Consider the following 10,221-nt stretch of genomic DNA (forward strand, 5'->3'; position numbering starts at 1 on the left):
TACCTTACTTTCTTTTTTTTTTTTTTTTTTTTGAGACAGAGTCTCGCTTTGTCGCCCAGGCTGGAGTACAGTGGCCGGATCTCAGCTCACTGCAAGCTCCGCCTCCCGGGTTCACGCCATTCTCCTGCCTCAGCCTCCCGAGTAGCTGGGACTACAGGCGCCCGGCACCTCGCCCGGCTAGTTTTTTGTATTTTTTAGTAGAGACGGGGTTTCACCGTGTTAGCCAGGATGGTCTCGATCTCCTGACCTCGTGATCCGCCCGTCTCGGCCTCCCAAAGTGCTGGGATTACAGGCTTGAGCCACCGCGCCCGGCCACTTTCTTTTATAAATACTAAAGTGAACTGAAATCCTACACTGAATATAATTTATATACAACTGTACAGAAGCTGACTTGCATTTAATTAATTGACATTTTAGGTTTTTCAGATATTTAATTAAAACATTTATTTATTAAAAAGGCATTTAAAAAAAGACTATTGTTATGAATGATAGCAATTATTACCACAAATCAACTCAAATCTGTAATTCTATGTTGGAACTGTCCTCTAGCCTCAAACTCCAGAGTGGTGAATTCAAATTTCAAAGGAATAGAACGAAGTTTATGAAAACTGTATCTGTTAAAATGAAATTTTGCAATAAGGGAAGGTTAGATTATTTTTCCCTACAATAGAGTCCATCACTCTTTCTTGAGAATGTTCTTAGCTTGCCTAAACTTCCTTGTATGAATAATTTGGAAATAATACTAACTGTCACTCGTATTATTAGAAACAATATGGGAAAAACAGTATGGTGGTGTGAAAAAAGCAATATACTAGAAAACTAAAGATCTGGGTTCTAGTTCTAGTTTTGCTAAATTTGTTAGTTATATGACATTAGGCAAATCACTTGGGTTTTCTCCTTCATAATTAGAGAGAGATTTTCTTGACTGTTTTACAGGAATAACAAAAACCCGATGAGCAAATAACTGAAAATACAGTAATAACATATATGCTATCAGTTAATATGTACTGAGAAAAATAACAATAAGTTATATAAGAGGGAACCATGACGTCTAAAACTCATGTTCTAGTTTCTGTTTTGTCTCTAAATAGTTGGGCCAATTTAGACAATGTTCAATTAACCAAACATCCCAGAGTCCTTTCCTCATCTGAATAAGAGGAAGAATGGGACTAGACGTTCTGTAAGTCTGTTCCAACTTTATGATTCTACAGCGTTTAAAAATGAACCAATTATTATAGGTTTAAATCAATGGCTATTATTATAGGACAACTTTTCTTCAATGAGTAACATTCCAATGAAATAAAAATAAAATTTAAAATGATATTACACCAAAGAGGCTACTGAAAAGTTATTCTAAATCTTGTAGTTGAAACTACCATTTAACTTCTATTTTCACTCCTATAAGGCTAATAACTTAAAGTTCTTTCCATAATTTGATACCCAAATCATCTAACAAACTCGCTCAAGTGTTCTGCCACCTAAGCACAAGGGCCGAGACTATATTTACCATCTCTCATAAATTATTGGCACAGTGCCAGGTACTATAGGTAAAATAATTTTTATTACTTAATAAGAGACAAAGAGAGTTAAACTAAATCTACATTTAGAGACTTAGACAACAAGTATTTTCTAAGTTCAAAGCCTAATGGTTAAGCCCTAGGAAGTATACCAAGCTCTCTCCTGTTCCACTTTTGCTCTCTCTCTTAAATTTATAATTCAGCTAGATAATTAAAACCAGGGAAAACTGACATACCTGGGAGTATTACTTTCTAAGGCTAATTGAATCTTGAATGGGCACGATTCTGATAGCAGAGGGATAAATGTTGTTGGAAAGGAATGAAAATGTTGTTGGAAAGGAATGAAACAAGTAGGTAGAAGAGCCATACCGATTTTGTGTAGAGGAATAATGAAGGTAACACTAGAATTAAAAAATCAGGACTACTAGCACAATAACCACTTGGGTGCATGGCAGGAACCATAGCTTTCTGAAGAACCCTCTCTCTGTTTTTTAAGACCTGGTGGCTGGGTCTAGTCAGTCATATTTATCTAGTGCTTATTATACACGACACAGTGGGTGTAGACAGTAACAAGCATTTGGAAAAACTGGGTCTTGGTTTAGGCTCCCTCAGGACTTAGTTATGTGACTATCTGTCAATTGTCTGATACAGTGGTTCTAAATCTTTTTTGGATCAGAGTCTCCTTCCTCTTGCCCCTCTAAACACACAGATAACACATAATTTTGGGAGTCGTACCTTTAAATGTAAAATGAGGGAATGTATCCCAAGGCTTTAAAATCCAGTTTATACAATTATCATGTAAAGAAAATAAAAAAACAACTTTGTTGCTCTTTAGTATTACTATACTTGTGGTTCATCATAAGGTATAATAGGCAGCAGTAAGTAAAAACTTTGCTGTAATCCTAAGTATGTAATTCAATTTTTAATAAAAAAAAAAAGGTGTAATTTTCTGCTTTAAAAAATGAAATGCACACCAAAATAAGCTAACCACATTTTAATTTGTTGTTTGAATAATTTTTTTTGGCTTGTAGCTAACAGTCATCTTGCCAATGTTACTATTTGTACAAGCCTTCCACAGAGCAGGAATTGTGCAAGGGCTTATGCATAAGTCACAGCCATATCATTGGACTATAAACTGCACATGTGAATTCCTTTCTTTCAACACACTGGCTTTTAAATATTATTTCTTTATGAATATTTTGTGCAACCTCAACATTAATAAAACAAGATGCTTTCAAGAATATGGTATCTTTCTTTTCCCCCTCTAATCCATCTTTACTAAAGGAGAAAAAACAGCAATATACATAGATAGGCAGAAACACTATTCTAAATGAGGCTATCACAGAGGGCATTCTTTCCGCAGACTCCAGGGAACTACCTACCTGAAAGCGGTCCCCTAACCCCCAATACCATAAATTACGCAATCAAATTTTCCACATTTAGACACATCAAGGGGGTCAGCTTATCAAAAGTGCAATGGACAACCGGTGCCCTGGGAAAACCACCTTTGTGGCTATGTGCCTATAACGCTAGGTAAGAATTCAGAGGGAATTTTTGAGGCTATAAGCCTTAGGAGAGTCCCTTAGTAGAATTATGAATTTATAATTCTCATTAGGTAAGTGCCACAGTGTTAGAGGATTAACTCAATACACAGCGATTAAGAATATATCTGCCCCCATCGCTTGAGTCCAGGATTTCGAGACTAGCCTGGCTAGCATGGTGAAACCCCGTCTCTACAAAAACTACAAAAATTAGCCAGGTGTGGTGGCGCGCGTCTGTGGTCTCAGCTACTCAGGAGGCTGAGATGGGCTTCAGCCCAGGAGGTGGAGGTTGCAGTGAGCTATGATCACGCCACTGCATTCCAGCCGGGGTGACAGAGTGAGACATTGTCTCAAAAAAAAAAAAAAAAAAGTGTCTGTCTCTCTTTAATTCCCTTGTACTCTCTAACAACAGATTCCAAATAATCTGAGTAGTAACCTGAAATTGTAAGTGCCTTTTGGATATCTTTAACCAAATATACCACAAACATCTCAATCAAAAATTAAAAACCCACAAAGATAGGAATAAAAAAGGTATCCCTCTCCAAGTTGCTTTTCTCTTCCCACCATGACCATTCATGACATACCTTGGAAACTCATATCTTCAAATTTCTGTTCCCTCACTCTCCACATATAATCTGCCGCCAAGTCAAGAGAATCCCTTAAATCTTATTTCTGTTTCCAATTGCCTTGTTTCAGTTCCTGATCATCTCTCACTGGAAATAACACAGTGATTCCTTAAATGATCTATTGTCTTGACCTTTCTTCCATTTATTGTGGTAGAGAGAACAGAGACTTAGAATCAGAAAGATCTGGATTCCAATTCTAGTGCTGCCATTTATTAGCAGGGTGACAATCACTAAATTTCTTTGAGCCTTAATTGCCTTATTCATAAAACAATACCTGCTCCTCCTTATGTATGCTGGGGAGAGTTGGTGGAGTAGTAGAGTAAAATACTATATTATCATCACTGAAATCTAGATGCATAACCAGAAATTGGTTTTGGATCAGAACCAGAAATTTGGCTACTAATATTTGATGTCCAAGGGTTTATCAAAATATAAAACAAGCTGAATACTAAACCTAGAAAACTGGTTATATTTAGGGTTCAGACCTCCAGAATTTCATCATCAACTTGTTAGGGAACTAATGGCATGCAGAATACTTATCAACTTGCCCCTTGGCTGCAAGGGCAGGATATTCCAGGGAAAACTGACTCACAGGAAAGAGCTTATCCTAAAATCTGTCTTAACATTTCATTTATTTTGTCATTTTTACTTGTTATAAAAGAGTAAATAAAAGATAACATATATACTATTCTCAAACCAACCACAAAACTCAAGTTTTTTTCTTTAGTAGAAGAGTCTTCGGAAAGGGGACAGAAGTTAGACTTAAGTTTTGTTTCCTAAAAGGCACTAACATTTCATGAGATTTAGAAAAAATTTTGGCTGCGAACATAAATACCAAGAGCCTAATGCAGAACTTTACCTAGCTGATTGCAATAAAGACTGAAATAGACCGTGAAGGCTATAAACTTAAAAGCATATAAAAAACCTGACAGTGTCTCAATCTAACAACAGTTCCAACTCTGACACATTCTTTAAAAAAAGCAAGTGTTAAGACAAGGAATGACAAATTCTTTATTAAATTAGTTTAGACATTCAATCTTTTCAAGAGTACGGTAAAACCATAATATTCTTATATGTTTACTTCAATGTTTCAGCAGGCAACTCTAAAAGGACAAAAAACCTTTCTAAGCAATGACTGGAATGCAAACATTCACTGAAAGCAAAACTCCTGCACATTAATCTTTATATACACACACAGAGAGATATATGATATAAACTTTTAAAGGAACAGTTAATAAATGATAAAATTGTATCACCATTTTGTAACATATAATGAACTAATAGATTGCAGCATGATTATCAACGACTGCTAACATCATGAAAATGGAAATAACTGTGCATACCACCAGCCCCACCTCCCTAAAAAATTTTGAATGTGATCAAGCTTCTAGATTCAACTACCAATTTACAGGAAATATGAAGGACCAAACAACACATTAAACTACACATAAAGATGCAATCAGCAAAATTCATACCATGGGAAACAAAACAGAAATAACAAAATTTAGTGATTGTCACCCTGCTAATAAATGGCAGCACTAGAATTGGAATCCAGGTCTTTCTGATTCTAAGTGTCTGTTCTCTCTACCACAACAAATGGAAGAAAGGTCAAGACAAGAGATCATTTAAGGAATCACTGTGTTATTTCCAGTGAGAGGTGATCAGGAACTGAAACAAGGCAATTGGAAACAAATTTGCTGTTTCTTCAACAAATAAACTGCAAGGAGAAAGAAAAGAAAGGAAAAGAGGGCAAGGCAAGAGATGAAGAGAGAACCTACAGGTTAAAAGAAAATACATTAAATCATTAGTAACAGTCCATTAGACTTTCTTTCATTTATTTTCAATAATTCTGACACTCCCTAAATCTTTCTTCTGTATAAACATTTGCCTCTTAGATAACATCACAAAACAATTCCTCCAGTTTGTTATAATACCTTGGATCAGCATTTATAACAAAGTATTTAAATGACTAATCCTTAATCAGTAATAAATCTTATTTCTATGTCTCCATAAACATATTTAGAAAAACTGGCCAAGCACAGTGACTCATGCCTGTATTCTGGGAGATCGAGGCAGGAGGATTGAATGCATGAACCCTGGAGTTCAAGACCAGCCTGGGCATCCCTGTGAAACCCCATCTCTATAAAAAATATAGAAATTAGCCGGGGATGGAGGTGCATACCTGTAGTCCCAACTACTTGGGAGGATCACTTGAGCCCAGGAGGTCAAGGCTACAGTTGAGCCGAGATCACACCACTGCACTACAGCCTGGGCAACAGAGTAATGCCTTGTCTCAAAAAACAAAACAAAAACAACACATTTAGAAAAATAAATGTTGAGAAATGGTCAAGTCACAGGAAAAACAGTGGACTTTATTTCAGGGGAGGGCAGTGGAGAGGAAAAAAATCAATACTTGGTAGACCATTTTATTAGCACAGAATGTGTTACCTATAACTTAGCTCTTTCGCATGTTTTGATATGTTATTTAAAAATATATATACTTAGACAATTATAAATTTGCCAGCTGCATGTGTACTCAACGACAGAGCTACATGTTGTGGGAATCCAAGCCACTTTTCTTGTTATCCTTTATTTTATTCTTTGGTTAGTTTATACAACTTACAATAATAAAAAAATAACAGTGCCATCGGCTGGGCACGGTAGCTCATGCCTGTAATTCCAGCACTTTGGGAGGCCGAGATGAGTGGATTACCTGAGGTCAGGAGTTCGAGACCAGCCTGGCCAACATGGTGAAGCCTGTCTCTACTAAAAATATAAAAATTAGCCGGGCGTGGTGGTGGGTGCCTGTAATCCCAGCTACTTGGGAGGCTGAGGCAGGAGAATTGTTTAAACCCAGGAGACAGAGGTTGCAGTGAGCTGACACAGTGCCACTGAACTCCAGGCTGGGTGATAGAGTGAGACTCTGTCTCAAAAACAAACAAACAGTGCCATTACAGGTAAAAAACAAAAAAGTAGGGGGAAGATACTACGCTTTTTTGAATTTTGTGGCATAAAACATTTTCAGGGAAAAAGCTGAGAAAGAAAACAATTTTCTTTCCCAAACATACTTTTGTTCTTTGTACCTCCATATTCTAAGATACTGCTATTTGTAGCTTTTAACTCCACCAGTTTAGTATATAGTGAATACATGTAACGCACCACAAGGAAAAGCAAAAAACAAAACCACACAGACTGTGCCACAAAAGTTACAAATTTACTGCAAAAGAATGTATTTGTTGTCATCTACCTGGACTTCAGAAAACTAAAAGTTAGTATAGTTTTAGGCAAGCTTTTGGTACATTTCCAAAAAGACTAATTCTTTTCAGGTGCTGCTAAAATGGGCGAGGGAGGGAATTTTAAAGATGTAAGAAGAGGAGTCACAAGCTTTATACAAAGAAATTGCTGTGTCACCATAACACATAAAGCTCTTAAAAATCTCAGATTGCATTCCTGGACCCAGAGAAATCTGTAATATTCAGAGCTGCAGCATTATTAGCACACTTGTTTCTATTTCTCATCAGCAAACAAAAGTCTTGCAGTATGAGTGAGCTGCCATCAACTTATTGCTATTTGTTGAGAACTTTATTGGCATTTCTTTGATTTTTATAATAATGAACATAAATGTACTCTGATTCTCAGAAAGTTTAAATCACTTCTGATATTTAAATACTTATTCTAATGATAAAAATCTATTTCTAATAGCTGATTACTGTGATTACTGAGGACATGCAGGGTTGAGGAAATCTACTCCAAAAGATATTTGGGTTATGATCATCAACTATAATTCCAGGTATAGCAGTCTTTTGATGAAAGGACATCACCATTTCATGACATCAGGTTGTACTCTAGAGTTTCAATGACAAAAAAATCGTATTCTTTTATTCTGGCAATAACAACCTGGTAAAAGTTGTCTAGATCAACTTTTACACAGGAATCCAGTAAAAAACTTAACCAGGGGAGGGCTTAAAGAAGAAGGTGCTATATTGTGATAAGAGAACACTGTGGCATTTTAAACTGTCTGCCTACCACACCCCTGCTCCTAGACTAGCCGTTGACAGTAGAGATGGCAGCCCATCACACTCTTGGTATAGGCTGCTAATGTCAGAGGAAGCAACACAGACTTCCTATACATATGAGTTGGGATCAAGAACCTAAGTAGAAGTCAATTGTGGAAAAGAATGATAACATGATCCCAAAGAAGGATAGGATGGATGAAAAGAAAGACATTTTGAGAAGACAGTGAAAGGTAAGGGAGCTTGTTTCTGATTTGTCAGTCTTTCATTAAAGTAACAGGCATTAGGCCGGGCGCGGTGGCTCAAGCCTGTAATCCCAGCACTTTGGGAGGCCGAGACGGGCGGATCACGAGGTCAGGAGATCGAGACCATCCTGGCTAACACTGTGAAACCCCGTCTCTATTAAAAAATACAAAAAATCTAGCCGGGCGAGGTGGCGGGCGCCTGTAGTCCCAGCTACTCGGGAGGCTGAGGCAGGAGAATGGCGTGAACCCGGGAGGCGGAGCTTGCAGTGAGCTGAGATCCGGCCACTGCACTCCAGCCTGGGCGACAGAGTGAGACTCCGTCTCAAAAAAAAAACAAAAAAAAACAGGCATTCAGGAGAGAATGAAGGAGTCTAACGAGAACAGATTAAGTTTGAAATAGCTATTCTTACAGTTTCAGTTCTTTCACTGATCTTGTCAAAGAGAATGAACATGAAATGCATAAAAAGAAAGCTGAGAAATATTTGAGCTCCACTGTAGGTCCTGTTGAAGTGAGCTAGTCTTAGCTCTACCATGTCTGTACTATAGTTACCAACACACTTGTCTGCATCCTCCATAAAATTATAAATTACATGAGGGTAGAAAATGTTTATCTTATTCATTAATACATCTCCATGAGCATATGGCACTTAGTAAATACTTCACAAATGAATACATAGCAGATACAATCTCTGTCACGTTAAACATTCCTTAATGGTTACTGCTTAATAGGTATGACTGAGAGGTAAAAAAATGTTCTTGGCTGATATTTAAGCTATCTTCCTAGACCTATAAAGGATATTAGACTGCCCTTTTCGGTCAAAGACAGAATCTGCTCAATAAATTAAAAAGGCATCAGGGAGAAAATTCAATTGTCTTAGAAAAAATAGTGCCGATTAGGTTTTTTTGGTTATTGCTGGATTAGAGGCTGAGTCTGAGCTTGAAGTTATTTTAGTAAGAGTTACTTTATCTGAAGTTTTTGGGAAAGGAAATACTCTACACAAACGAAATTTCCAGATATTAAAAACTGCACTCTACCACTAAGAATCATACTTTTATGTTTCTTATTATTTGGATAGAAATCTTTAAAAAATTCATTTCACATTTATTGGCACCCAAAACATAGCTGAGTGAACATGATCTAGCCTTTTCTTAAGTACACAGAGGTCATCACTATGCTATCCATCACTATGCCACATAAAATGTTGTCAAAGGGCATGGGGTGCAGTGGCTCATGCCCGTAATCTTAGCACTTTGGGAGGCCGAGGCAGGTGATCACTTGAGGTCAGGAGTTCGAGACCCGCCTGGCCAACATGGCGAAACCCCATCTCTGCCAAAAATACAAAAATTAGCCAGGCCTGGTGGCAGGTGCCTGTAATCCCAGTTACTTGGGAGGCTGAGGCAGGAGAATTGCTTGAACCTGGGAGGCAGAGGTTGCAGTGAGCTGAATTGCGCCACTGCACTCCAGCCTGAGCAACAGAGCAAGACTCTGTCTAAAAAAAAAAAAAAAAAAGCTACAAGCATCTACTTTGAGTAGACCTACATGTTTATACATTTAAATTCTTGTTTTTTTTTTTTTTTGTTGTTGTTGTTGTTTCAGTTGACCCTATTTGCTATCATCAAAGTGCTTGTCCACCTTTTAACTTGTTAGTCACATCTGGAGTAAGCAGGGAAACATGTTTATTAAAATTGTCTCAAGCGAATTTATCACTCAACATTGTTTTGTACTATCTACATTTATCACCATGGACAAATGTTATTTTCATTAAAGAAAGGGGAGAGGCAAAGTTTTGTGTGTGTGTATACGTCTGTGCACGTGTGTGTGCGGAGAGTGAAAAGATGGAGTGGGGACTTAGAGGCTACTTTCTACTTAAAGTGCTTAGGGTTTTAAAGCACAGGTTCAGTTATTTGCTGAGGCTCAACTATCCTTTTATATAACTATGTATTTATTATTATTCTGCTTTTTTCTTGATTCTCAGCTACGCTTCCCATAACTTGAGATTGCCAAATAAGTAGCTGTTCTAACTAGTTATGTTCCTTAGGCATTAAACAGACTTAAAAACACAAAAATAAAAAAAATCCAAGTACCAATCTTACTTTTATAAGTTGAGGCAAAAAATAAGTGAATGTGAGTAAAAGGATTAATACCAGCAAATACAATAACTACTGCATTTTTATAATATACTTAATATTTAAAAAATTTTATCTATAAACAAATCAATAAAGGCTTATTTCATACAAGTTTTTTCACTGGCTATAATGGTGCTGCTATTTTCATTTTT

The 10,221-nt window shown here is 37.0% G+C and overlaps 1 protein-coding gene and 1 pseudogene across 1 annotated transcript in view; both read right to left on the reverse strand.

The window, feature by feature from the left end:
• PSMD1 (proteasome 26S subunit, non-ATPase 1) overlaps positions 1-10,221 on the reverse strand; it is a 123,949-nt gene that overhangs the window by 39,151 nt on the left and 74,577 nt on the right. The gene's annotated exons all lie outside the window — the stretch shown is intronic.
• Positions 2,885-3,058, reverse strand: LOC117095524 (annotated as a pseudogene).

Source organism: Trachypithecus francoisi, unplaced genomic scaffold (assembly GCF_009764315.1).
Source record: "Trachypithecus francoisi isolate TF-2019V2 unplaced genomic scaffold, Tfra_2.0 Lachesis_group13, whole genome shotgun sequence".
Lineage (NCBI taxonomy): Eukaryota > Metazoa > Chordata > Mammalia > Primates > Cercopithecidae > Trachypithecus > Trachypithecus francoisi.